General features: G+C 51.8%; 1 protein-coding gene and 1 pseudogene across 1 annotated transcript in view; one reads left to right on the top strand and one right to left on the bottom strand.

The window, feature by feature from the left end:
• Positions 1-472: 472 nt before the first annotated feature.
• On the bottom strand, positions 473-23,555 carry LOC128335930 (tetratricopeptide repeat protein 19, mitochondrial-like; annotated as a pseudogene).
• Positions 19,753-23,598, top strand: part of LOC128335931 (zinc finger SWIM domain-containing protein 7-like) — a 29,340-nt gene continuing 25,494 nt past the window's right edge. The window contains exon 1 of the mRNA XM_053274865.1: positions 19,753-20,052. The gene's annotated coding sequence lies outside the window, so the exon portion shown is untranslated. The remainder of the gene's footprint in view (positions 20,053-23,598) is intronic.

Below are 23,598 nucleotides of genomic sequence, written 5' to 3'. Positions count from 1 at the left end.
AAGGAGAATCTCTTCCAGTGCTCACACTTCTAGTCTCCCTTTCATATGCAACCAGGGCAGACCCTGCTTAGCTAAGGGGACAAGTCATGCTGGCTACCACAAGACCAGCTCTCCTCTCCAGACCATCACAGCTCAGTGGTTTAGCACCTGCTTTGCATGCAGACGGTCCCACGTTCAATCCTGGCAGCATCTCCAGGTAGGGCCAGGAAAGACTCCTGCATGAAACTTTTGGAGAAGCTGCTGCCAGTTTGTGCAGACAATGCTCAGCTGGATAGACCAAGGGCCTGCCTTGGTAGAGGGCAGCTTCTTATGTTCCTAAACCTAATACACACTCTTCCTTTTAGCCACAGTTAGACTGAGAATGGGCAAAGGGAATTCCTCTCTCCCCCCAGTGTGAATTCTCTCTACCCTCCTCCCTCTGGCAAAGAAAGAACTAACTTTTGGGGAGAGAAAGTAAAACACACTGGCTGGCTGCAGACTTCCAAACCTTTATTCACCGCTGGGTCCAAACTAACTGTGTCTCACTTTCCATAAATACAACCAAGCCCAGCTCACCCCACACACCCCACTGCACGGCTCTTCCCAGCCTCCCCCAGTTCCAGCTGACCGCCTCTTTAACCTCCTGAACAGTTGGAGCGGCTTCACATGTTGGCCGTTTCCATTTGCTGAAAGGCCTGTCCATGCGGCAGCAGAGACCATGCCTGGTGGCGGTAGACACACACCCCTTGGTGCAGAAACGGCCATCGGGAAAGCAGCCTCTGGGCCTCTCCCGCTTCACCTCTCTTCCCCTCCGGCCACTTGGGACCGCCTTCTCCTCTTGGCGAGCTCGGCCAGTTCTTCCCGGATGTGTCGGACCAAAGCACCATCCCCGCTTTCCTCGGCCCGCTTCAGGGCTTCTTTGTATACTTCCTTGGCCTGCAAGAAGTCTTCTGTCTCTGCGGCAGGAGTGGGGAAGGAAGAGAAGGAGAAATTTGTATACCACAAAACTTGCATTTCTGAAGTCTAGTCTTTTTGCCCTGACCCTACTAAAGGCCAAGGATGCCTCCCCCCGCAATAAACCCTGCTGCCAACCTTTGTGCATTAAAATCCCAGCCAAGTTATTCAACACCACGTGGGCCTTGGGGTGCTCTGTCTGCCGGGCCAGTTCAGATGCCCTGCTCACACGGGCGTAGGTGTCGTCATAGCGCCCCTGGGCGTCTAGGGCTGTTGCCAAGTCGTTCATGAGGACCACCGTCTGCCCCAGGAGAGAAGCAAGGTAAGTAAGTTGGAGGACTCCCTCCCTCGCTGAGTTCATGCTTGGGGACCACTCCAGGGGTGGCAAAAAGTGGCCAGTTCTTCTCCACCCCAACGCTTTGCCCCACTGTCTCCCCCCCCCCCCCCGAGTAGGAGGGTTTCCCTTTAAGAGGAACTGTCTTCACCTGAGGGTGCTTCTCCCCTTGAACTTCCACGGAGATTTGCAGTGCCCTCTCGTACATCTTCTGGGCCAGAGCTGCCTGACTGTGGGCCAGCAGGTAGCGGGCGTAGGCTCACCCCCAGGAGAAGGCGTGTGTTGGCTCTCTCTTCCTCTAGGACAAAAGATCCTTTTGATGCTTCCTGTTTCCAGAAATTAAACCCCCGTTTGTTTTTAAGAGGGACTAGTGCTCTGGGAAGGGCGAGGACCAAGAACATCAAGGCTAAAGGCCACTAGGCCATAGATGCCTCGTGGTGCCAGCCAAACTGCCTTGCTGCCATACCTGGCAAGGCCCCTGTGGGCATGTCCTTCTGCTTGTCGATTTTCTCCTCCAGGGTCAAGATACAGAACTCATAGCCCGCCAATGCCAACTTGTCCCTGCACAAGGAAAAAATGGGGGAGTGGGGTGGACCGAGATGGTGAGCTTAACTGCATGTTTACTCCTTAAGTTACTATTTGTGGGCATGGTTTGGCTGGCAAACAGGTGCATGGGGACATGTTTGCACCTTAAGAACAGTCCCATGGAGAGTTTTGCAGTGTATGTTTAGAACAACCAATATTAGGAACATAGGAAGCTGCCATATACTGAGTCAGACCCTTGGTCCATCTAGCTCAGGATTGTCAACCCAGACTGGCAGCAGCTTCTGCAAGGTTGCAGGCAGGAATCTCTCTCAGCCCTATCTTGGAGATGCTGCCAGGGAGGGAACTCGGAACCTAGATGCTCTTCCCGAAGCAGCCCCATTATCCCCTAAGGGGAATATCTTATAGTGATCACACTTCTAAGTCCGCCTTTCATATGCAACCAGGGTGGACCCTGCTTAGCTACTAAAGAGACAAGTCATGCTTGCTGCCACAAGACCAGCTCTCTCCTTTCTGGTATATGATATTTATATACCGCTTTTCAACAAAAGTTTCCAAAGCTGTTTACATCGAGAAATAATAAATAAAAATGGATTCCTGTCCCCAAAGGGCTCACAAAAAGAAACCATCAGATAGTCACCAGCAACAGCCACTGGAGGGATGCTGTGCTGGGGGTGAATAGGGCCAGTTACTCTCCCCCTGCTAATAAAGAGAATCACCACCAGTGTTTCCTCTAACAGGGATTCCCAGATGTTGACTACAACTCCCATAATCCCCAAGCAAAAGCCATTGCAGCTGGAAATTCTGGGAGTTGTAGTCAACAAAGGCTGGAAATCCCTGTTAAGGAGGGAACACTGATCACCATGTTAAAAAGGTGCCTCTTGGCCCAGTCAGCAGGGTTCAGAACAGTCTCAAAGACAGGGCAATATGTATTGAGGGTTAGGGTAGACAAACTGGAATGTGTGGCATTGATCTCAGGATGCAGATTTCGGGGAGTCTTGGCTTTTTACTTTTTTGAAAAGAACGTTTCTAGCCCTTCTGGCTGCTAAGGGATGCTTAGGAGTGTGTGGGCAAGACGCCTGTTGAATTCTCAGACTTATCTCCAGCTCCTGTACAAGATTTCCAGAGGTCGCAGTTTGGGCTTCCGTTCCCTGTCCTTCCCTGTGTCTAGCAACAGCAGGCTCAACGACACCACACAGTAACCAACACAGAATTGTGCCGGAAGGGGAAGCATGTACACTCGCTCAATGCACGCAGAATCCAGATTGCCCGGAGATGGGACTTAACTCTTCTTGTCACAGGGGAAGACTAGCCCTTGGCATTTTACTGTTAAGTGGCTGGGTTAAGACACAACATAGAACCACGCTCGCTTAGCTCCACTCCCGTTTCATGTGGCATCTGAATTTAGAGTTCTCCACAAACAGTTCATGAACTCAAACAGCATATTTAGCACAGTGAAAGAATGGGACTACGACTAAATGTAAAGACGACTAAACTGATGACAACAGGGACAACAACCAGCCTCAAAATTAACAATGAAGACATTGAAGTGGTAGATAGCTTCTGTCTCTTAGGATCGACCGTCAACAGACAAGGATTTAGTAGTCAAGAAATACGCCGCAGACTAGCACTTGGGAGGGTTGTAATGAAGACCTTGGAAAGGATATTAAGATGCCGTGACATGTCTACACCTACAAAGATTAGAATCGTTCGGACCATGGTTTTTCCTATGACACTCTATGGATGCGAAAGATGGACTTTGAAGAAGACAGAAAAAGTACTGACGCTTTTGAACTTGGGTGCTGGAGAAGACTTTTGAGGAGACCATGGACAGCCAGGAAAACCAACCAATGAATCCTAGAACAAACCAATCCACAATTTTCACTCGAGGCACAAATGTCCAGGCTCAAACTATCATACTTTGGACACATGATGCGAAGACCGAGCTCCCTTGAGAAGTCTGGGGAAAGTTGAAGGCAAGAGAAGAATGGAGCATTGGTCACTTACCTTGAAGGCTTCTTCTGGTTGCTGCTGTCAGGGCATCTCATTGGGTTATCCTCGTCACATGCTCCTGGGCAACACTATGTAAATTTCTAACAGAAAAGGTCCTATAGAGCCGGATGGGGATAACCCCACCCCAGTTCTTATAGGCCAAGGTACGGAAGACAGAGAGTAATAACAACACCATTGCCAAACACGGTTCAGGAAAAAACATAAGGGACGATACCCCTGTCAATTCCAGCCGTCCCCAAATCAGAACACAATACGGTTCCCATGTAGTAGAGCAGCAGCAATTCATGAATAAACAGAAAAAACTAGAAGGGTGGGCTGAGATGCCTTGACAGCAGCAACCAGAAGAAGCCTTCACGGTAAGTGACCAATGCTCCGTTCTCAGTTGCTGCTATCCAGGCATCTCATTGGGACATACCCAAGCAGTATGTCTCCGGGAGGGAACCCACCAGCTGCTCTACTCCTGGGGAAGTACCCTCTGAAGAACCCGCCTCCCAAATGCCGCCTGGGCAGAGGCATACAGGTCAAGCCTATAATGCTTTATAAAGGTGGAAGGGCTCTTCCACACCGCTGCCTTACAGATTTCCTGAATGGGGGCATTGGTGGCGAAGGCCGCTGATGTAGCTGATGACCTGGTGGAGTGGGCCCAGATGTTATCCGGTGGGCGCACCTTTTGCGTCTCATATGCTAGCGAGATACACGCCCTGATCCACCTGGCAATTGATCTGGAAGACACCGCCTCTCCCATGGATGTTGGCAGGTAGGATATAAACAGGGAGTCCATTTTGCGGAATTCAGCAGTTCTTTTAATGTATTGTTTCAAGCACTGTCTAACGTCGTGCCACAATTTCTCACGAGGGTGAACAGGATGCGGGCAAAGCGATGGAAGAAATACATCCTGTGCCATGTGAAATTCAGAAAGCACCTTCGGGAGAATAAACGGGTCCGGGATAAGTCGGACAGAATCCTGGGCAATTATACAGTATGACTTGTGTACTGAAAATGCCCTCAATTCGGAGACCCATCTGGCTGAAGTTACCGCCACCAGGAAGGCCAGCTTCAGAGACAGCAGCCTTAGTGGGATCGATCTGATAGGTTCAAAGGGCGCCTGTTGCAACGCCCTTAGGACAAGGTTCAGATCCCAGGAAGGGAATCGATGAACTGCAGGTGGTGACAGCAATGCTGCTCCCCACAGAAACCTTTTCAGTAATGGCTGGATGGTTGAAGCTGCAGCTCCTTCCTTTGACAGCATTGGAAGTAAAGACGCCACCTGTCTCTTTAGAGTATTTGGCTTCAGGCCCTTATCAAGTCCGTCCTGTAAGAATTGCAGAATGTGATTTATTGTCGCTTGGCCCCTGGGAACTTGGTGTCTGTGAGACCAATGTAGAAACATCCGCCATGTGTACTGATAGACCCGGTTTGTAGATGAGCGACGAGAGGCCAAAATGGTATCGGTCACCTTTTGCGGAACGCCTTGCGCAGTCAGCAGTCGCCACTCAGTCTCCATGCGGCTAGTTGAAACCAAGCCGGATTGGGATGCTGGACTGGACCCTGAAGTAACAGGTCGGGCGTCACTGGTAGATGTCAGTAGACGGTCTACTGACAGGGAGATCAGATCTGCGAACCACGGTCTTCTTGGCCAGTAGGGAGCCACCAGAACGACCTCTGCCCTTTGAACCCTGACTTGCCGCAGAACCCTTGTGAGGAGGGGTATTCGAGGAAACGCGTATAGGATGCCCCTGGGCCATTGGCAGGATAGGGCATCCATCCCCACCGCTGTCCGGCAATGGAATCTGGTGATGTATTTTTCCAGTTTCACATTGAGGGGAGTCGCGAAGAGATCTACCTCCGGGTGGCCCCACCTGTGTGTCAACTGAGCGAACACTTGGTTGTTCAGTGCCCATTCTCCCGGAAGCAGATCCTCCCTGCTCAGCCAGTCTGCAATGGAATTCAGATCCCCCTTTACGTGGTGTGCCGAGATCGAATTGAGGTACCGTTCCGCCCACGAGAGCAAGAGGACTGACTCTTGGTATAGGGACTTGGATCGGGTCCCCCCTTGCCGGTTGACGTGTGCTTTCGCAGTCGTATTGTCCGTCTTTATTAGAATGTCCTTTCCTTCGGGGGCTCCCCAGCCCCTGTTGCTGGCATCTGTTGTCACTATCAATTTCGGAAACTCGATGAAATGCTTCCCGTGGGACAGGTTCTGAGCGCGGGTCCACCACTGAAGAGATATCCTGACTTTGGATGGAAGGTGGACCATGATGTTCCATTTCCTCGAGATGTACTTCTGGAACGAGAGGAGGAACCACTGCAGCTCCCTGAGGTGGAACCTTGCCCACGGGACCACCTCCATGGTAGAGACCATGAGGCCTAAAAGTCGAGCCAGCAATAGCAGCGGAGACTTCCATGACAGGAAAGCCAGTCGAGTCTCTGAGATTAGGGTCCGAATCCTGTCCTCCGGTAGGTAGATTCGACCTTGCATCGTGTCTATAACGACCCCTAGGTGATGAATCCTGTGAGATGGTATCAGTTGGCTCTTGGATTTGTTGATCAGGAACCAGTGATGTTCCAGGGTGGATAGGGTCGTTTCCAGGTCGGCCCTTGCAGACTCTGGGGAGTTAGAGTTCAAAAGTAGGTCATCCAGGTACCCGAAAACGTGCACCCCCCGAAGGTGAAGGTGGGCTAAGATGGGTGCCAGCACCTTGGTGAAAACTCTGGGGGCTGATGACAGGCCGAATGGGAGGGCCTTGTATTGGAAATCGGTTCCCCCGTATTTGAATCGAAGGAAGCACCTGCTCTCTGTATGGATGGGGATGTGTATATACAGTGAGGGAAATAAGTATTTGATCCCCTGCTGATTTTGTCCGTTTGCCCTCTGACACAGAAATGACCAGGCTATAATTGGAATGGTAGGTTTATTGTAGCTGTGAGAGACAGAATAACAACAAACAAACCCTCAAAAGCCCAGTGCCCAAAAGTCAGCGATGGATTTGCATTGTAGTGAGGGAAATAAGTATTCGATCCCTTCACAAAAGATGTCTTAGTACTTGGTGGCAAAACCCTTGTTGGCAATCACAGAGGTTAGACATTTCTTGTAGTTGACCACCAGGTTTGCACACAACCCAGGAGGGATGTTGTCCCACTCCTCTTTGCAGATCCTCTCCAAGTCAGAAAGGTTTCGAGGCTGATGTTTGGCAACCCGAACCTTCAGCTCCCTCCACAGATTTTCTATGGGATTAAGGTCTGGAGACTGGCTGGGCCACTCCAGGACCTTCATGTGCTTCTTCTTGAGCCACTCCTTTGTTGCCTTGGCTGTGTTTTGGGTCATTGTCATGCTGGAATACCCATCCACGACCCATTCTCAATGCCCTGGCTGAGGGAAGGAGGTGCTCACCCAAGATCTGACGGTACATGGTCCCGTCCATCGTCCCTTCGATGCGGTGAAAGTGTCCTGTCCCCTTAGCAGAAAAACACCCCCAAAGCATAATGTGTCCACCTTCATGTTTGACGGTGGGGATGGTGTTCTTGGGCTCATAGGCAGCATTCCTCCTCCTCCACACACGGCGAGTTGAGTTGATGCCAAAGAGCTCGATTTTGGTCTCATCTGACCACAACACTTTCGCCCAGTTCTCCTCTGGATCATTCAGATGTGCATTGGCAAACTGCAGACGGGCCTGTACATGTGCTGCCTTGAGCAGGGGGACCTTGCGGGTACTGCAAGATTTCAGTCCTTCACGGCGTAGTGTGTTACCAATTGTTTTCTTGGTGACTATGGTTCCAGCTGCCCTGAGATCATTGACAAGTTCCCCCCATGTAGTTCTGGGCTGCTTTGTCACCGTTCTCATGATCATTGCAACTCCACAAGGTGAGATCTTGCATGGAGCCCCAGACCGAGGGAGATTGACAGTTATTTTGTGTTTCTTCCATTTGCGAGTTATCGTGCCAACTGTAGTCACCTTCTCACCAAGCTGCTTGGCAATAGTCTTGTAGCCCAGTCCAGCCTTGTGCAGGTCTACAACCTTGTCCCTTACATCCTTCGACAGCTCTTTGGTCTTGGACATGGTGGTGAGTTTGGAAGCTGAGTGATTGCTTGCTTCTATGGACAGGTGTCTTTTATACAGGTACTGTAACAAGCTGGGATTAGGAGCACTCCCTTACAGAGGGTGTTCCTCATCTCAGCTCGTGACCTGCATATAGTGAAAAGACACCTGGGAGCCTGAAATCTTGCTGGTTGATAGGGGATCGAATACTTATTTCCCTCACTACAATGCAAATCCATCGCTGACTTTTGGGCACTGGGCTTTTGAGGGTTTGTTTGTTGTTATTCTGTCTCTCACAGCTACAATAAACCTACCATTCCAATTATAGCCTGGTCATTTCTGTGTCAGAGGGCAAACGGACAAAATCAACACGGGATCAAATACTTATTTCCCTCACTGTACGCTTCTTTTAAGTCTATAGAAGAGAGCAGGTCTCCTAGCTGCAGAGCTTCCATGATTGACCGAAGTGATTCCATCCGGAATTTTCGTGCCCTCACGTACTAGTTCAGGTGCTTTAAATCTAGGACCGCCCTTCGGGAGCCGTCCTTTTTGGGTACGGTGAACAGAACAAAGTAGACTCCCCTCCCTTCTTGACCCTTTGGAACTCTCTCTATTGCCCGTATGTCCAGAAGGTGCTTGATGGCTGTTGTAACTTCTGCATCTTTGATAGAACAACGAGAGCGGGGTGTAGGGAGGAAACGTGGTCAAGGAAGAGAGGTACATTGGTACTCACCGTGAAGGTGTCTTCTGGCTGGTGTAGAAGAGGTCACCCAAGCTTGGGATTACATCCCCCCCACATGCTCCAAAAGGCAGGAAGTAGTCATACTTGAAGATCCTTAACCCAGTGCATGTGGGCGGATCTCCTCAGTGCTTAAAACAGCTCAAGCTACGGAATGAAAACCACAGAACACAACAGAGAATATACAACAATATACAAACAATAATGCAGAGAAAGACAGAAAAACTGTCCCCCTACAACCAGATCATCAGCTCCAGCCTAACACAACCCGGGCGGGCCTTGGGTGACCTCTTCTACACCAGCCAGAAGACACCTTCACAGTGAGTACCAATGTACCTTTCTTGGCTGGTGTAGGAGGTCACCCAAGCTTGGGACATACCACAGCACCAACCACGGGAGGGAAAATACCCAAGCTGGAGCTACTGACCCGGAAGGACCTGTTGCAGGACCCTCCGACCAAATGCTGCTCTGGCACTTCATGTTCATCCAACTTGTAATGCCTTGAAAATGTAAAAGGCGACGACCAAGTAGCCGCCTTGCAAATCTCTTCATGGGACACCGGTGAAGATAACACAGCGGAAGTGGCTGCCGATGTAGTTGAGTGCGCCGTAATCTGACCAGGCACCGAAAGTTTCTGGGCTTCATACAACATCGTAATGCATGAATGAACCCATCGAGCAATAATGGCTGAAGAGACCTTGCATCCCATCTTAGAAGCCTTAAAGGCCACAAAAAGAGCATCTGACTTACAAAAAGCCTGCGTCCGGTTGCACTCCTTCTCTGCAGGGTGACGAGCATCCGGACAAAAAGAAGGTAATTAAATGACCGCCTCACGATTAAACTGAGACTTTACCTTAGGGATAAACGAAGGATCCGGGATAAGTCTCACAGAGTCCTTAGAGAAATTACACAAATTACTCTTAACTGACAGAGCCTGCGATTCAGAAACCCTCCTGGCTGATGTTACAGCTACTAAAAAGGCCACCTTCCAGGACAGCATCTGCAATGATACAGATCAAAGTGGTTCAAATGGTGGAAACTGCAGACCCCACAATACAATATGCAAATCCCATGACGGAAAACGATGGCAGACCAGAGCAGACAACAATGCTGCCCCCCTCAAGAACTTGCGTAGAAGAGGGTGCCACGCCTGAACAAACGCTGATGAGGAAACAACATCTGGATCAGGCACGCCGCCTGGTGTTTAAGCGTGTTGGGTTTCAGACCAAGCGCAAGGCCATCCTGAAGAAAACCTAGTAATCCCCTCGACCTGCACTTGTCCAGCTGCAGGGAGAGCTTTGCTGTCCAGCGCAGAAAACTACGCCAAGTCAATTGGTAAATCTTGTTGGCTGAACACTTTCCAGATGCAAGGATGGTAAATCGGACCTTGACACAGCAGAACTGGACGGTCTGGCAAACTGAGTAGATGACCTACGGTCAAGTCGACGATCTCGGAAAACCAAGGCCCTCTGGGCCAAAAAGGTGCAATCAATATCAGGGATGCCCGGGAACCCCGCAGCTTCCTAAGGCAACGGGAGAGCAGCGGCACTGGAGGAAATGCATTCAGCAGACACGGAGGCCATGGCACCGATAGCGTATCCGTCTCTTCTGCCCCCAACATCGGGAAACGTGAGTAAAACCTCTGAATCTTGGCATTCTGAGGATATGCAAACAAGTCTATCTGGGGACACCCCAGCCACTCTGTCAGCCACCTAAATACTTGAGGGTGCAGGCCCCATTCTGCCGGCTGGATCTCCTGCTGTCTTAGCCAATCTGCCCGAACATTGGAAATTCCGTTTACATGATGGTCCAGAATGGATATTAAGTTGTTCTGTACACATTAAGATATTCCTTCCCTTCACCAAGGGCGTGAAGGCTCTTAGGACCAGAAAGACAGCCCGCAGCTCGAGCCAGTTTATGCTATGGAGCAACTCTTCCACCGACCAAAGCCCCTGGGCAGAACTGTTCCAACAGAGAGCCCCCCAGCCCGATAGACTGGTGTCCATCGTGACCATCACTCCCTCGGGTTCTATGAACAGCTTGCCCTTGTCTAGGTTCCCCGGGCCATCCAACGAATCGACTCGCGAAGAGACACCTAGAGAGGAATGTTCTTGTCACGTTTGAGGGCAATCCTGTGCTGGTAAGGGAGGAAAGCCCACTGTAACTGGCGTAGATGAAAACCTCGCCCAAGGCACTAAGTCCATAGCCGCCACCAAGAGACCCAACAAACTTGCTAGATTGAGAAGGCTGGCCCACAGTCTCGAAGCAATCACACGAGCCAGTGACGATAAGACCTCCATCCGATCCTGTGGCAGAAACAGTTTGCCTACTGAGGTGTCCATTACCATGCCCAAATGACGAAGGCTCTGTGTGGGCATCAGGTGACTCTTGCCCACATTTATCAGAAACCCATGCGCACGTAACACAGACATTGTTCTGGACAGAGCTGACTGAACTGCCCCTTCTTGAGCAAGTTGTCGAGGTAACAATACAGGTGGACCCCCTCAGTGCATAAAGTGGCCACTAGCAGACTAGAACCTTCATAAAAACTCGGGTGGCTGATGAGAGACCAAAAGGAAGGGCTCTGTACTGATAATGCCTCCCCATGTAAATAGGCCTCCTGGAGATCTATTGAAGCCATGTAGTCCCCCATCTGCAATGCCTCTGAGATGGTACAAAGGGTTTCCATCCTGAACCTCCTTTTTAGCACAAAGCGGTTGACTGGGCGTAGGTTGAGAACTGCCCTGGCCAATCCGTCCTTTTTTGGCACCGTAAAAATCACAGAATAGATGCCCTTGCCTCTCTGAAGAGGTGGGACCTCCTCTATGGCCCCTATAGCCACCAGATACTGAATGGCCATGGACAACCCCTTGCGCTTTTCCGGTTTCCCGGATCTAGGGGTAAGGAGGAATCTGTTTCCTGGGGGGCTGGCCAGCTCCACCTTGTACCCGTGTAGGATAATGGAAAGAACCCACCTGTCGTTGATGGATTCTTTCTAAATGGGCCAAATGGCGGGCCCCCACTTTGCCTGAGTGGGAGTCAGGACTGCTGCTTGGAGCCCTGCTGCTGGTTTCCGAAAGACTGACGGTTCTGCAGATTGAACCCTTGCCTGCCTTGGCCTCTGGATTTGTTCCACTGCGATTGAAAAGGCCTAAAAGGCTCCCTCTGACAAAACTGAGGTCTAAACGCCCTGAAGGTTTGCGTCGGTCTACAATTAAAACTCTTGTCCTCTTTCCTAGGGGCTGATGGCAGAGTCCTGCGCTTATCCTTAGTTTCAATGAGGACCTCTTTCAGGGCCTCATCCCCAATTAGCTTCCCCCCAGCATAGGGAACAGCAGCTAATTTAGCCCTAGATGTATTATCAACTTTCCAATATTTCAGCCATATGTTGCGTCTTGCCAGGACACCTGCACTGACCGCACGTGCCGAGAACTGAACACTGTCCAGATTAGCATCCGCTGAAAAGGCGGCTGCCCTCTGCAGACGAAGTAGCTTATCCTTAATTTCAATGAGGACCTCTTTCAGGGCCTCATCCCCAATTAGCTTCCCCCCCCAGCATAGGGAACAGCAGCTAAATTAGCCCTAGACATATTAACAACTTCCAAAATTTTAGCCATATGTTGCGTCTTGCCAAGACACCTGCACTGACCGCACGTGCCGAGAACTGAACACTGTCCAAAGTAGCATCCGCTGAAAAGGCAGCCGCCCTCTGCAGACGAAGTAGCTTACGCCACATCTTAGATTGATCAGTGGGAGGGTCATTGGGTAACTCGCCGATCCACAAGACCGATGCTCTAGACACCAAGGACGCAGTGGTGTCAGCTCTTATGGCCATTGCTGAAGCCTCGTGGGCCCTGCGCACTGCAGATTCTGCTTTTCTGTCTCCTGGTTCCTTAAAAGAGGAGCCCCCATCCTTGGGTACCCTATGCTACTAAGTAGGGCCCCGAAGTGAGCATCCCTAAGTGGCATCTTCAGCAAGTCCAGAGTCTCCTCCTCAAAGTTGTACAATTTGCAAGCCAATGCCAACATACGCTTTGGGAGTCGTGATAGCTGCCCATTCCTCCTTGATGGTATTAGTAAAGCCCTCAGATATCACTGATTTAATCTGCGGTACCTTAGCCTTAGGCAGCACCAAGGAGCCCTTGGACACAGGAGAGACCTGTTCCTCTGTAACTGGCTTCAGATCAAGCGCAGCAATAGCCTGGTTAATTAGTGGCTGAAAATCCTCCATAAGAGAGAGCCTCTGACTGTGTAGGTTTGCTGCAGAGTCCTCAATAATCTCCCCCTCTTCCGAGGAGAAGGGCCCCTTGTCTGGGTTGCCCAGCAATGTCTCCGACCCCCTGACCCTGGGTCGCAATAAATCTGGGGAGTCCTCTCCTGACTCGTCTGAAGACCTCCCCCTACCCAAGGGCACAGAGTCCTGGCGTATAGCCACCCTGGGCTGCTTAGCGGGCACCGTCTCCTCCTGAGAATCTGAGGGCGACACATGGATCACAGCCTGCCTTGCAATGCCTTGCAGGCTTCCGCGCTTTAAGCGCTGCTGCCAGTGAGACCTGAACGGCCTCCTGAATCCAGCCCTTTACACTGGCAGCATCGGGGGGGAACCCCCACATTCCCTGTAGGAGTAGGCCCTGAGAGAGAGGCCACATAGGGGGCATCTGCACCCACCTCCTCACCCCCCTGAGCAAGTCCCGATCTCACCAGGGGGAGCTGTTCATGGCCTTCTGGGTGCTCTGACGCCCCATCCACGGGCTCAGCACCACCTGCCTCATCATCCCGCACGTCCTCCCCATCTGATTCCGACGGGCTCTGGGGCGGCCACTCCTGCTGACGTTCCTTTCGTCGCGGCCCCAATACTCACTGAGGCAGTCCTCCTCCTGCACGCCCAACTGCTAGGGAAAGGAGTTGGGGGGGGGGCGAGGCCAAATATCACAGGCTTACCTTGCTCGCGCTGCCGGGCAAAAGCTCTCTCACCAACGGGGCCTCCTTGTAGGGAAGCCTCCGATTCTGGTGCCGCCACCTGTGTCCTGCTACGGTGGATTGCTGGTGGCATGAATTGTGCCCAGTCTCCTCACCGGTATCTGGCCACCAACGGGGCCTCCTTGTCAGGAAGCCTCCGATTCTGGTGCCACCACTTGTGTCCTGCTATGGTGGATTGCTGGTGGCATGAATTGCGCCCAGTCTCCTCACCGGTATCTGGCCACCAACGGGGCCTCCTTGTCAGGAAGCCTCCGATTCTGGTGCCACCACTTGTGTCCTGCTATGGTGGATTGCTGGTGGCATGAATTGCGCCCAGTCTTCTCACCGGTATCTGGCCACCAACGGGGCCTCCTTGTCGGGAGGCCTCCGATTCTGGTGCCGCCACCTGTGTCCTGCTACGGTGGATTGCTGGTGGCATGAATTGCACCCAGTCTCCTCACCGGTATCTGGCCACCAACGGGGCCTCCTTGTCAGGAAGCCTCCGATTCTGGTGCCACCACTTGTGTCCTGCTATGGTGGATTGCTGGTGGCATGAATTGCGCCCAGTCTCCTCACCGGTATCTGGCCACCAACGGGGCCTCCTTGTCAGGAAGCCTCCGATTCTGGTGCCACCACTTGTGTCCTGCTATGGTGGATTGCTGGTGGCATGAATTGCGCCCAGTCTTCTCACCGGTATCTGGCCACCAACGGGGCCTCCTTGTCAGGAAGCCTCCGATTCTGGTGCCGCCACCTGCGTCCTGCTACGGTGGATTGCTGGTGGCATGAATTGCGCCCAGTCTCCTCACCGGTATCTGGCGACAGAGAGGACCGCTGTGGCCTACTGGCACCAGCAAGGTCATCTGATACATCTGCCATTTTCCTTACAGGATTTGCGCAGTCCCGAGTTTTTGGCAGGAACAGGCGCTGACGGGTGGATCTCTCCCTAATAGCCAGGAGTCCGAAGGTCTTTTTAGCGGACATTGGCCAAAAGGTCGGCAAGAGGTGAGGAGAGGTAACGAATAACAGAACGGACAGTAGAAGAACAGATATGAAATTTAAAAAAAAAATTTAGTAACTAGAGAAAACTAGTTACTAAACAGGTGAAGAATAGATTGGAAATAGTCAAAAACAATAGGAATATAAGCAGAAGAAAAGAAGAGGCCTAGTAAACAAGGCCAGAGCCAGCGAGCTGTAATGCGAGCCTTCTGGAGCAAAGGCAGGAAGTAGAACTGAGGAGATCCGCCCACATGCACTGGGTTAAGGATCTTCAAGTATGACTACTTCCTGCCTTTTGGAGCATGTGGGGGGATGTAATCCCAAGCTTGGGTGACCTCCTACACCAGCCGAGAAAGTCCAATTCTATTCTGTACCCTGATTCGATCAGATCTAGGACCCAGGCATCCGTCACAGTCCTGGACCACAGGGGAAGGAATGTCGACAGCCGGCCCCCCAGGTTGAGAGTCCCAAAGTCAGAATTGCTGCTTCCCTTGCTGCTTTCCCGGATTGGCAGCTGATCTGTTAGCGGGGTTTCTTGGGGTGAAACGCTGGCGGAACCAGGCACCCCTAGAGCCCCTGGAGTCTCTATCCCGGCCCCTAAAGGAGGGGCGAAAGGGGCTGAAAAGACCTTTTAAACGTAGGCTTGTCTCCCTTTCTGGGGGCAGTCGGCATGGCCTTTTTCTTGTCCTTTGATTCCACTAATACATCTTTAAGGGTGGAGTCCCCAAACAGCTTAGCTCCATCATATGGCAGCAAGGAAAGGTTTGTCTTGGAGGTCAGGTCCGCTTGCCAACCCTCTAGCCACAGGTGGCGCCTTCCCACCACGGCTGCAGCCGAGGCCCTTGACGAGTAGCGAATAGAGTCAAGGGTGGTGTCGGCCACAAAAGCTTGGGCTTTCTGCAATTTAACTAACTGTTGCCGAAGGCGTAATGGGTCTGATGGGATATCCTCGGTCAAGTCGTTGAGCTACAGCAAACTGGCCCTTGCCACCATTGAAGCTGCAGCAGAAGACTGTGTGGCCAGGGAAGAATTCTCGTGCACCCGTCTGAAGGAGAATTCTGCCTTCTTATTGGAAGTGTCTTTTAAGGATCCCTCGCCATCCCGAGGGATCAGTGAGCCACTGGGTGCATCTGTGCATCTGTGTTGGGTGTCTTCAGCATGTCAGATGGCTCTTGTTGGAACGAATAGAAACGTGTGGCGGAAGGAAAAGGTTTCCTATTAACGCCTGGCGTGGCCCACTCCGCCTTAATGGCCTCCGTGAAACAGTCAGGCATAGGCAACAATAAATCGCGTGGCTTTGCCTTAGGAAAGACAAGATCACCTTTAGGATTCTGACTACGTCCTATTGCGGGTTTTGGTTGAAGACCAATGGTGGTCAATACCTTAGTCATGAGGGGCTTAAAGTCCTCTGGAGAGAACAAGCGTTGAGAAGCCTGTGCGTTCTCAAACTCCTCAGCACCCGACCACTCCCCCTCCTCTCTATCAGGTAATGGTCCAGGTCCTGTCCGCCCCCTTCCAGGCCCAGTGGAGTCACCGTTATGTCCTCTTCCTCAAGAGGCAATGGTTTGTTTATTTTACCCTGTTTTATAGGGAGTACCACCTTAGCTGTGGGTTCCCCCGAATCCTCCCCCGAGAGTTCCGATGAATGGATAGATATAGGTTTTCTGCTAGACTTTTTAGATTTTTTTAACATGTTTTTTCTTTGATTTTGCTTTCCTAGGTAATGGCTCAGAAGAACCAGAGTCAGAGGACTCTTCAGAGGAGGAGGAGGAGGGGCGTTTATGCTTCTTGGCCTTTTTAGACCTCTTAGTGGGCTTTAGTTGGTAGACTGTATCTATTATGGCATTCTGTAGCCATGCTTGCCACTCGGGTGGGACCTGCTTGGGAATAGCTTCAGAAACATCCCTCTCAGAGGTCCCCGCACCCCCCACACAGTGATCAGATCTCACCAAATGCTGTTCTGATGAGGCCTGAGTTTTGGCGGGATTTTCTCCCGCTCTTTCCGTGCGACCGCCATGTTGCGGGGGCTGAACGTCGCCTGAACTGACCTCCATTTTCCTGCCCTCCGCGATCGCTCGTAACTCTGCCTGCGATGGGGGGGGGAGTGTTTCGGGATCGGTCTGATCGCTCCTGAGCTGAGCTGGGTAGTTAGTCGGTCAAAGGCAGCTTTCTCCTTCTCCGCTCGTTCGCTCTCCTCTGCTGCCAGAAACGCTGCTGCCAAAGAGCGCGTAAGGCGCCTTGGGCGGTTAGCGCATTCTCTCCCCTCCGTCCTGCTCTCGTTCTCGCCGCCCACTGGCGCGATCAAACTGAGAGCCTCTCGACCTGCCCGCCCAGACGGAGACCAGTCCGCCGGAAGCGAAACAGGGAGGATCGGGGAGCTCTCTGTGGGTGGCCGCTTGTTAGGCGGAGGAGGATCGCCGGGCAGCCTAGTGCTTCTTGGGAATCGCGCTGTAGCGTGTCCCGCTGGAAGCAGAACGTGCAATCTCCTTATCGGCTGCAAACTATAGTCCCTATAGTCCCTTCCTGCTTGCTCCATAAACAGGGGGCAAGGGGGGGGGGAGAGACGAACGCGGAGATCTACACTAACAACAGGCACAAACACATATAAATTTTTTTTTTTTGATACAATCAAGAGAAACGCAAGGGAAGACACACGAAGCACAAACAAACGCTCAACAGAAAGAGATCTACAAGCCTTAGAGTAGGAAGACAACGAGCAACAGCCTGCCAGGAGCAACGCAGGACTATAAGAACTGGGGTGGGGTTATCCCCGTCCGGCTCTCTAGGACCTTTTCTCTTAGAAATTTACATAGTCCTGCCCAGGAGCACATGACGAGGATAACCCAATGAGATGCCTGGATAGCAGCAACCAAGAAGAGGACGACCAGCTGCCAGATGGATGGACTCGATGACGACAGCCATGAAGGCACCACTGAGAGAGCTTAAAGGCCAAGTGGAAGACAGATCATCCTGGAGAAAATATCTCTATGTGATCGCTAAGAGTCGACACTGACTTGAGGGAACTTAATCAACCAAACAGTGGCTTCTTTGGGGCAGACTGGGCAGAACTTGAAGCCAGGGGAAGTCTGAATCCAGCCGGTGTCTTATCAGTCATACTTCTGGCACTATTACACCTTGAGCAGACCATAGAAAGGAGGGGAGGGTGGGAGCGGAGAGCCTAGAGTGGGCTCTATGACCCAGGAGGATCAGGAGAGGAACCACTGCAACTATCCGCCTCATTGGAAAGCCAAGAATGATGTAGTGAGGACTTTCCAAGGTGCTGCATCCACACTGGGTATCTGGTGCATGGGGCAAGAAACCTTAAGCAAGGCAGTCGAGACCATGCAGAGCAAGAGCAAGGGCACTTACTGATCCTGTGCAGTGTAGATGCTGGCCAGCTTGAGGGACATTTCGATGATGGCATTGTCATCCTGGGGAAGAACATAAGAACATCGGCAGCTGCCATATAACTGAGTCAGACCCTTGGTCCATCTAGCTCAGTACTGTCTACCCAGACTGGCAGCGGCTTCTCCAAGGTTGCAGGCAGGAGTCTCTCTCAGCCCTCTCTTGGAGATGCTGCCAGGGAGGGAACTTGGTGCCTAGATGCTCTTCCCAGAGTGGCTCCATCCCCTAAGAGGGGAATATCTTCCAGTGTTCACACTTTTAGTCTCCCTTTCGTATGCAGTCAGGGTGGACCCTGCTTAGCTAAGGGGACAAGTCAGGCTGGCTACCACAAGATCAGCTCTCCTCCCAGAGGAGAAGAGGAGGAAGGGGTTGCATGAAATGCAGGGCTTATTGCACAGACTTCCCTGGCTTCCTCCCCGCCAACACCAGGGCATTTGAGACTTTCAGAGCCGCATTTCCCTTGGGGACGCCAAATGCTGGAGAGAGTCCTAGCTGTGTACTGAAGAAGGCTCCCATTGGCTGCAGAGTGTGCTTTAGGACAGGGGCTCCCAACCTGAGGTCCCCAGAAGTTATGGGAGGAGAATTGTACCCTTTGCTAAGTAGGGTCCACCCTGGTTTGCGTTTGGATGGGGGACTGCATGGGTGAGCACTGGAAGATCTTCCCCTTAGGGGATAATGAGGCTGCTCTGGGAAGAGCACTGGCCTGCTCATGCAGAAAGTTCCCAGTTCCCTCCCTGGCAGCATCTCCAGATAGGGCTGAGAGAGACTCCTGCCTGCAGCCTTGAACGCTGCTAGTCTGTGCAGACCAGAGGCGCCCAACTTCAATGTCCCAGTGGGCCAGAACCAACCATGACTTGATGCATGGGGGCCAAGGTCAATTTTCAGCACATTACTACTTACATCAAAATTATCCTTTAAAACATTAGTTACTGGCCAATCCCTCCCCCTATTAAGGGACCCATACTTTTTAACCAAGGATAATAGCCAGAAATTATTCCGGTCGAGTCAGTGGGGCACCTGGGGTGTGTGCCAGACCAAAATTAATGCTCAACCCTCTCCCCTCCCCGCCCCACACTGCTGTTGCTTTCAGGCTGCAATCACAGGCATGCTCACTGGGCACACTGTCTTTCCAAGTAATTGATTTATCATTTCTCTGCGTAAACCGCCCTGAGCCATTTTTGGAAGGGCGGTATAGAAATCGAATACATGAGGAAAATAATAAATAAATAACTACGCAAAGGATGGTGCTGTAAGGCTGTTACCAGCTCCTATGAGGCTGCAGGATACCTGGGGGCCAGTAAAAAAAAGTCCCGGCGGGCCAGATCCAGCCCTGGGCCTTATGTTGTGCAGGCCTGGTGTAGACAATCCTGAGCTAGAGGGACCAATGGTAGAAGGCTGCTTCCCATGGTGGGCCACTGTGTGAAACAGGATGCTGGACTTTATGGGCCTTGGGCTTGATCCAGCAGGACTGTTCTGATGGTCTACGTTGCTGTGATGTTGGGTTATATCGGGGTAGGCAACCTTGGCTCGCCATCTGTTGCTGAACTACAACTCCCACCATCCCCATCTAATTTATTGGGGCTGGGGATGATGGGAGTTGTCGTTCATCAACAGCTGGCGCGCCAGGGTTTGCTGCCCTGGATTTACATCACCCCTGGCCCCCACAGCCTGTAGCCAGCGATGCTCTGCACTGCTTTACATAGGAACACAGGCAGCTGCCTTCTACCGAGTCAGACCACTGGTCCAGCTAGCTCAGCGTTGTCTATACAGGCTGGCAGCGGCAGCAGACTCTGGGAGTACTAGAATGACCGGTTTGGGGACAGTTTCCCAGTGGAGGGAAATCCTTACTTGCTTCATGTCTCCAACCAGCAGGAAGCGCATGGCGGCCTTGAAAAGCTTTTCTGCCTGAAACGAGAAGGTGACGGGGAGCGGTCAGGAGAACGCGTTGGGGTGGAACAGCCGAGGACTCCTCAAGGAAAGGACACCCAGGTCCCCTGCTCTGCATGCAACAAGAGTCGTTTTCTATTGTCGACTTACTTCTTTGAGTTGCCCCCTCAAGAACGCCAGGTTCGCCATCTGGAACACAGCAAATCGTACGTATGTATTGAGTGCATGTGTGGATATCCCACCTTTCTGCCCGACGAGGTCACAGAGCTGGCTAGCAGTAGGAATTAAATGCACAGTGAGAAACCATAAGAACTAAAATAATTCTTAAATAATTAAAACAACAGTAAGAATTAAATGTGAAAGTTCTGAAACTTACACACACATACTTCAGCTATCAGTTGCAGGGAGAGAGCTGGCCTTGTGGTAGCAAGCATGAATTGGCCCCTTTTCTAAGCACAGTGCACCCTGGTTTGCATTTGAATGGGAGACTACATGTCTGCTCACTGTAAGATCTTCCGCTTAGGGGATGGGGCCACTTTGGGAAGAGCACCTGCCTGCTTGCATGCAGAAGGTTCTAAATTCCTTCCCTGGCAGCATCTCCAAGACAGGGCTGAGGGAGACTCCTGCCTGCAGCCTTGGAGAAGCCGCTGCCAGTCTGTGTAGGCCAGGCCTGCTCAATTTAGGCCCCCCCAGCTGTTTTTGCACTACAACTCCCACAATCCCCAGCCACCGTGGCCAATGGGAATTGTAGGCTACCATCTGCAGGAGGGCTGAAGTTGAGCAGCCCCAGTGTAGACAATCCTGAGCTAGATGGACCAAGAGTCTAACTAGAAGGCAGCTGCTGCCTATCTTTTTTATAAAGCAAGCATCTAGTCCTCCTGATCCCCAAATGGAGGAAAGTGAATGGGAAATGCCCGATGAAATGGATAGAACCGCCGCAAGGGGTAGGAAGGACTCTCTCAAGCAAAGCTTCGTTTGGAAGGCTGAAAGAGCAGCGTCAGGCCCAAGAGACAGTCCCAGTCCCACTGCTTTGTTGCGGGACATGGCGGGGTCCCTGGACTAACCGTGTCGTACGTGTAGATAATGGCCGCCTTGTTGTCGGACTGGTGGGAGAGGCGGGCAGCTTCATGCAAGATCCTCTCGGCTTCCTGCAGATCTCCTTTCATGATGCCCAGCTGAAAAGGGAGAGAGAAAGTTGCTGAAGGTGTGTCTGGAGAAGATTTTCCAGATGTGACCCACCCAGGGCTCTCCAGCTGTTGCTGGACTACCCCACCCATCAACCCCAGCTGCAATAAACGGTGGCTGGAGAGGATGAGAGTTGAAGTCAAACAGCTAGAGAGCCTCGGGGCATGTGCTGCCAGTGGAGTGGGGGTGGGCAAGGAGGCAGGAAGGAAATGGATAAATACAGGGCCTTGGAGAACGAGAGGGGCTTACATTGGAAGCTGCCTTATACTGAGTCCAGCCTTTGGTCCACCTAGCTTAGGATTTTCAACTCTGACCAGCAGCTGCTCTCCAAGGTTTCAGGCAGGAGCCTCTCCCAGCCCTACCCGGAGATGCTGTCAGGAACTGAACCTAGGACTTTCTGCCTGCAGAGCAGATGACCTTTGACTGAGCTATGGCTCCATCCCGTAAGGGGAATATCTTTCAATGCTCACATGTAGTCACCCATCCAAATGAAAACCAAGGTGGACCCTACCTAGCAAAGGGACAATTCATGCTTGCTCCCAAGCTGTTAATATACCAGGCCTGAGCGCTAAGCAAGAAGGAAACTGCATACCCCACCAAAAACTTCTCTTCCTCCTCCTCAGATATGTTCACACTCCCAATCTACCTTTTTCCCAAGGAGGTCAGGATGATGCAGATAATTCCCCCGCCATTTTATCTTTGCACGTCAAGGTAGATTAGGCAGACCCACAGTCACCTAGTGAGCTTAATGGTCTGTTGTGGATTTGAACCCAGATCTCCCTGGGTCAAGCACCGCCTTCTAACCACTACATCTACTGGCTCTCCTTAAGAAGACTGTCACAGGCCGTCCTGTGAGAAGTATTCCTAAAGGTTGAGCGCCTAGGTCCCAGCCCACCCAGTGCCTCACCTTGGCTTTCTTCAGCAAGAAAATGATGGCATCCTCCGTCTCCTTGCTTTCCCCCTTCTCCGCATCCTCCTCAGTGGCTTCCTCTGCTACCTGGGAGAAGAGGGAAAAACCTGGAGAGAGAGAGAGAGAGATCTTGTATGCAACAAGATTTTGTGTCAGGAGTACCCAACTCCAGTTGCACTTCTAAAAGCCTTCAAAGTTGCCTATACTTAAAAACTGGTGAGCAATAAAACAGGACACAATGAACCCAGCCAGACAAGTCATTCAGTCTAGCCCAAATGCCTAAGGGTTTTAACAATCCACTGGAAAAGAGAGAGCAGAAAGTTACTAGGGAGGAGAGCTGGCCTTGTGGTAGCAAGCATGAGTTGTCCCCTTTGCTAAGTAGGGTCCACCCTAGTTTGCATCTGAATGGGAGAGCACTGTGAGTTTGGGCGCTGTAAGATAGTATCCTGGGGGGGGGGTATGCCTCTCTGGGAAGAGGACCTGCATGCTTGCACACAGTAAATTCCCTCCCTGGCAGCATCTCCAAGAGAGGACCGAGAGAGATTCCTGCCTGCAACCTTGGAAAGGCCGCTGCCAGTCCGTGTAGACAATCCTGAGCTAGATGGACCAAGGGTCTGACTCCGTAGAAGGCAGCTTCCTAACATTTAAGCATTATTGTATTACTCATCGGTATTAATGTTTACATTCATGACCCTAAGAGTTATGTATGCATCCTCTCATACTACGCGGGAGGAGACAACAGGAAACCCCTCCTGTATTCTACCAAAGACAACCACAGGGCTCTGTGGGCACCAGAAGTCGACACTGACTCGATGGCACAACCTTACTAGTTTTGTTAATGATACTGCTATGATTAGTATGGTGGCAGCTTGGGACAGGATCTGTTTGTGGGTGGAACTCCCTCCCACTAGAGATTCAGCAGGGGGGCCCTCATTACCTCTTCCACCTGCTGTACAAAAGCCTTTGGCAAACATTTGTCCGCTGAGGTTTCCAGGAGATGGAAGCCTGGTGGTTTGTCTTGCAGGTTGACCACCGCTACTCCCCCAGAGTGTGGTTGTGGCCCGTTTTATTAACTTCCCTCTTATTTGTAGCTAATGGCTTGTATTAGTTGTACACTGCTCTGGGCACTACGACGAAAAAGCAGTATAAAAACGGAACACTTGCAGTTAATAACAATAACATCAATAACAAGCTAAATCAACTTTCTTGAATGTGGAATTCTCCCCTATCAGCCTGCCCCACCCTCACAGCAAAGGCCCCGCCTACGCCACGCCCCTGATCCACGGCCGTGCCAATAGCGCGGCAGCACTTCCTCAAGGCCCGCCTACCCTCTCCCAAGCCACGCCCCTTTACCTGTCCCGCTGCCCGCAAGAGCAGCAGCAGAGGTGGCGGCTCCATCCACTGCTGCTTGGGCCCGCCTCCTCTCCTGGGTCCAGGCGCCACTTCTACCGGGCCGCGGCTTCGCCTGCGTTGCCCAGCGCCTCCCCGCAGTGGCCAGAAGTGGCGCCAGGCCGAGCCCGCGCCGCGGCAGCAGCGGCGCGAGCGACATCCGGGAGTCTTTAAGGAGAGACGGGTGACCTTGTGTGCTTCCCCCGGCACGTGATACAAAGGAGATTTCCCCCCCTTCCTCAAACAGGAAACGAGCTCCGACTCGTGA

Source organism: Hemicordylus capensis, chromosome 12, assembly GCF_027244095.1.
Source record: "Hemicordylus capensis ecotype Gifberg chromosome 12, rHemCap1.1.pri, whole genome shotgun sequence".
Lineage (NCBI taxonomy): Eukaryota > Metazoa > Chordata > Lepidosauria > Squamata > Cordylidae > Hemicordylus > Hemicordylus capensis.
The sequence above is the reverse complement of the archived record's forward strand: the minus strand, read 5'-3'. Positions and strand labels throughout refer to the sequence as shown.